Source organism: Egretta garzetta, unplaced genomic scaffold, assembly GCF_000687185.1.
Source record: "Egretta garzetta isolate BGI_Z169 unplaced genomic scaffold, ASM68718v1 scaffold187, whole genome shotgun sequence".
Taxonomy (NCBI): domain Eukaryota; kingdom Metazoa; phylum Chordata; class Aves; order Pelecaniformes; family Ardeidae; genus Egretta; species Egretta garzetta.
This window is the reverse complement of record NW_009260342.1, coordinates 851,647-857,237: the sequence shown is the minus strand read 5'-3', so window position 1 is coordinate 857,237 and position 5,591 is coordinate 851,647.

Below are 5,591 nucleotides of genomic sequence, written 5' to 3'. Positions count from 1 at the left end.
TCCAGGCGGGGTGGGAACAACCCTGCGCAGCCTTTCCTCCCGCACACGGCTGCCGGCTGCCCGTAGCTGCTGCTAGCGGACACGAAGACCACCCAGGCCCTCTGCTGAGCCTTAACCCCACCTTTCTGCTTCAATTCACCAAAGTTTGAATGTGATTTTTGCCTCCTCTCCTGCCTGCTCAGGAATACCCTGCGGGCAGCGATGGTGCCTTGCTCTAGGCAAGCCAGCCCCTTGGGCTGCCCTGGAAGGGGCCAACTTTGGGCTGAAAGAGGCTCCCTGAGCCTTCGCTGAGCTGTGACTTTTGAAGGCAGGGAGCCGAGCGCTCATTTGGTGAGGTCGCCGCTGAGTGGAGGGGTGGCCGAGCATCTGGAGGAAGGGGCGGCAAGGGTGGTTCCGAGGGCCACGTTAATTAGGTGTGTTTCGCTAGCAGTTACCTCTTATGGCTTCTGGCGGCATCCATCTGTCCGGAGAGGAGGAGGAGGCTCAGCCCGGTGGGGAGCTGCTTCCTGGAGAGGCAGAGTGTTCACCAAGGTGCTGCAGAGCCTGAGGGGCGAGAAGCATCCCTGTATCCTGCCCTCCCGGCTAGAAATGGGGAGCACATCACTGCTGTAAGCTCCTGTCCGTGTGTTGGCTGAGACTAGACATTCCCTCCTGCAGTGGCATTGGAGTCTCAAGGAAGGGCCAGATTTGGGGGTCACTTTCTGTTGCCTGCATCGCTGTGGCTGTCCCCCTATTGCACCCCCATGGGACTTATGTTTGCAGGCAGGGAAACTGTGACGCAGAGAATGGGCAGGAGGCAGAGGCTGGGCAGGCAGGCAGAGGGGTCAGAGGGGGGGTTTCCTGCACCTTTGGCATCAGCCTGGCTGTTTATTTGACTCTCAGGTCCGTGCTCACAGCAATGGGGTGTGAACCCCCAGGATGGGAGGACTCAGTGGGAGAGAGAGACCACGGAGTGTCTCTGGCCCTGCCAGCCTGCCAGGAGGGCAAGTCCCCCCTAGGGTACCTGGGCAGCAAGAGTTGATGACTCCCCAGGGGCTGTGGCTTTTACTGGGACCACAGGGCAGATTTTGGCCCTGGGGTGGTATGGATCCATATGTAGATCCATACTGCCAGGTCTGGAAGATACAGTGCTGGTTGCCAGGGCTCATCATGCTGGTGCTAGGGGAGGTGGGGGTGGGGGGTTAGGGGGTTGGCTGTAAATCCTGGCAAAGTGAGGCTGAGGATAAGGTCTGGTTTGGGCTAAGGCTGAGGTTTCCTCTGGGCTCAGCTCCTGGTGACTGGCTCTGTGGGCAGGGACAGGCTGTGCTCCACTGTGTCCAGGGGGGGGGTGCTGGTGTGGTACAGGGGGGCTCAAGCCACCCCCCTGGAGGCCTCTCTGCCCTGCCCTGCTCCCCAAACTCACTCAGAGGGGCTTGGCAGGTGGCTTTGAGGACAACCAGGGGGGAGGACAGAAGGCTGTGGGGATGGTTTGTCACCTCAGGGCAGCAGCCATGGGGGGGACATGGATATCTTGCTGTTCCTCTGACAGTGAAGCTCCAGGCTCCCAAATCCTCCCCAATGGGCTGGGGTGGGCTGGGGGCTGCAGCTCCTGCCCCCGGCACAGGGTGTCTGTGGGGCTCCCAGCCCTCTCCCTGCTCCCGTTCGTCTTGCTGGAGCGCGTAGCGAATGCAATAAATGCCGAGAAAAATGCTAATTAGCAAGTACAAGCATGCAGGGTGTAAAGTAGATGTTTAACCATATTATATAAACAAACATAAAGGAGCCATAAATTAGGCAGGGGAAGAAGTCGATCCATTGATGGAACTGCCCAGGCAGAAGAGATAAAGGCAGCGTGCAGCGACCGAGGGACAGGGACACGATGCGGCTGTCGCCTGTAATCCTCTCTCCTTTTAATTGCGCCTGTAATGAGAAACGAAATGTCGATGTCGTTAGATGCTGCTTCTCCCCGTAGGGTGGTCCCAGCCAGGGGAGCAGCATCCTATGGCCAGGCCAGGGTTAAAATCCCAGCAAGGGCAAAGCCTGGCATCTCTTGGATTCTCCCAGCTCTCAGGAACTGGTCTCTAACCGTGCCCAGTTTGCTGGCTGGAGTTACTGGGAGGTGGCTGCTAAATTTGATGGCATTAAGTGCTTGAAGCTCAAGGTCTCTATGGGACCTGCTTGATGGCGTGATTAAAGGTCTTTTCCAACCCAGACGATTCTATGATTCTATGATTAGTTCCCGGTCTCCCCTAACCCACATCACTGCTCTTAGCCCAGTGTCACCCTCACCATGCAAGAAATAAAATTAGGAAATGAGAAGGGATAGGGTTACGAAATAAAAAACAGGAGAAAATATGGGGCAGGTTCGGCAGGTAACATTAACCCATCCCTCATAGAAGGGTTTTTTTTCCCCAGTGCTCTCTCACATCTCTCGCAAGGCACATCGAGTCTTCCTTACCAATGCATCCGAAATGAATCTCGGGGTGCCCAGCACCAGTTCAGCTGGTCCTTAGTTAAAGATTGTCCCCATCGGCTGCCTCCGCTCCCGCAGCCCTCGAGGGGAGCTGCTTCAGCTGGGTTTCATGGGGATTGGAAGAGTCTATCCCCTCCATCCCCCTACACTATTCCCTAGCCGAAGGAGGGGGTCGCAAGCCCCTTCCTGCTGGGGCCGCAGCATCCCTGCACAAATTAATTGATAATGGTATTTCCTGAAATAGGCCCGAAGTTTGGAGTAGCTGGCCTGCTCCAGCCCAGGGACGGGCGGCTGGAGCCGGCAGCTGGCTCAGCGCTGCCTGTCAAGACATCGCATCCCCACCTGCCTCTGGACCTGCTCAGGGAGTTTTCTGACTGAAATAATATTCAAAGGAAAACCCTTCCTAACCAAAATCTCTGCACCAAACCTCCCACCCATGGGCTGCTGCAGGGTGCTGTGAGCCCCTCTCCTCTTGCACCTTTCCGGTCCCCTCCAGCTTGTCATCCCCATCTCAGAGCTTGATTTTATTTTCCCTTTATAATTACCCGGTGCAATCTCTCCTGTCAGCTCCTTGATGAGACCCAGGTAATTGTTTGGTTCTTTCCCCCCCCCCCTCTATTTTCCTCAATGCTTTGCAATGTCAAAGCCTTGTATTTCCATAAACCGGCACGTTTCTCCCTGGCAAAACATCCACAGGGCAGTGAGTGCAAAACGAGGAGCTGGAAAGCCAGGGCAGGCATGGGCAAGGTGCTGGCAGCTGCCTTGCTTATGTCTCCCAGCTTCAGCCAGCCGCCTTCAGTAAAACACAATGCTTTTAATTAGTCAGTGGGGTGAGCTCGTCCTGCCAGCCCGTAAGCACCTGGGTCAGCAGAGGTTGGGAAAACACGGGGCGGGTGGAGGTGTCACAACTGTGGGATGTCACACGTCCCCTGCCCTCCTCCCCACACTGGGGACCCTCACAGGCAGTGATTTGATACCCCGTGGCCGGTTGCTGCCAGATTTGCCAGAGGGGTGGAAATCCCAGGGGCACTAAATTCTCCCCCCACTCTCCCTGGGGTGGCTGGGGGTAGGAAGCGGTCCAGCTCCCCCCAGAACCCCCAGCAAAAATGACAGCAGAGGTGGTATGGGCTCACTGAGGTCTTTGTCTCTAGGAGATCTGGCAAGCAGAGATCTTCATCTGAACATTTTCTCCTAAAAGCTCTTGGGTTTGGGGGCAGCATGACCCAGGACAAGCAAGGACCCATCCCAGCTATCACCTACTGCCTCCTCCCCACCCCTCTCTTGGCTTTTTTGCTAAATAAGGGCTTTTTGGCAGGCATTTCTGCTCCCCATCTCTTTTCCCTGAATGGGCAGAGCGCCACCGCTTGCCCTCTATGGCGAGCCACCATGGGAGGATGAGGTTTGAAGCCTCCTTCTAGCGAGTGGTTATGTGGGTTGTTAGAGGAATTTTTCATGAGGATGTAATTGGTATCTGGGCGGCTGTGGGATGTTGCTAACCTACCTCACTTCCCTTGGCCCGGCCAGAGTGCCTTCTTTTGGAGGAGACCTCAAAATCACCCACGCTTTGGGGAAATGGAGTGCATGTGGCTACTACAAGTGCAGAAATGTCCTTTGGTGATGGCTGTCCTCCAGGAGAGGAAGAGGCCAAGGGGCTGTCTCTCTCCTTCCCCTCTGCTCACAAGAGGCATCACGGGAGGGAGAAATTAGCTTTCTGTCCTTCATCCCCAGGGCAGCTCTCTCCTCTTCTTCTCACTTTTTTCGGGAGAAAATCCTGTTTGGGATAGTGCAGGGCTGGGGGCTGTGAATGGGGCTGGAGAGGTGCCTGGGGAGCAGAGATGCTCCACTGGGTGCTGGGTCTCCCCCCAAAGTGGAAATGTCCTCCCTGGAGGAAGGAAAACAGCCTTAACTCTGCCCACCAGGCACCGCTTTCTCCATCCCGGGATGTGAAAGGGTGCGCTGACACAGAGGTCCAAGTCCTAGGGGAAAGCTGCTCCATTTGCATTAACTGGGGCACACGGCTGGCCAGCGTAATTACTCTTCCTTGGCCTGGCTGCCTGGGATTTGAAAATTGATTGCCAAGTCAATATCAATGCGTTTGGACCACGCCGGGTTGCCCGCAGGCGCAGGCAGGCGCTCAGGGGTGGCTGCCCCCACCAGCAGCCGGCACGGAGGAAGGATGGGCTCTGGCTTTCTGAGCTCATCCCTGGCAGGGGAGGTGACCCTGGAGCCCTGCCGGCACCGAGCCCTGCCTGTGCTGTGCTCCCCAGCCGGAGCGGGGTGGTGGGTGCAGGATGGGTGAGCAAGCAGGAGAGGCAGAGCATGCCCTGGGTCACACAGCCCCTCGTGGTCCCCACCCTTGGGGGTCAGGTCCCACCATTGCGGTCCTAGAGCATCATCTCCAAATTTTTCCTGGCAAAGCTCTTGAGCCATCTCCCCACTGGCTTCCTTCGTTTCAGCTGAAATCATGTTAGTCAGCAGAAATCTCTGAAAATGTGGATTCCTAAAGCATATTTTTTTATTTTCCTTATTTTTTGGTGGATGAGTCCTCTGATCCCCACGGGGCTTTGCAGCCTCAGTTTGCCAAGTATTGTGGCTGGGAATAGGTCCTGTTGGTGGAGCAAGCCCATGTCGCTACTATATAACATGGGGGACGGGAGCACGGAGCCTCACTGGAGTCGATTTCGGCTGCTGGCACCCACAGATGGCTCAGCATCCCTGCGGCCAGTAATTAAAATGCAGATTGATTTGGTTCGATCTAGTTGTTGTCCCTTGGGGGGGGGCAAAGGGGGTCCCCAAGGGGACACGCTGGCGCCAACAGGACCTGGTGTTTCTCATGGGAGCTCAGCACCCTGCCCAGCCCTGCCTGGCCCTGCCCGCAGGCTCGCCCCCTCCTTGCACGCCGCTCACGTGCGTATGTTTTTAGAAGGGATGCTTACACTTGCACGGAGACTTAAAAGAAAATCCCTCTGCAAAGCACCAGCATTAAACTTATCTTTAATTACACAGTTAATTTATTATGTAGCACTAGTAACAAAGTAAACTGGGCAAATGGCTCCAAGATAGCACTCCCAGAATTGCCTCATTTAGTAAATAATTTTAACTTAAATAATTATTTCTTGCAAGGGGGACAATGCAGGAG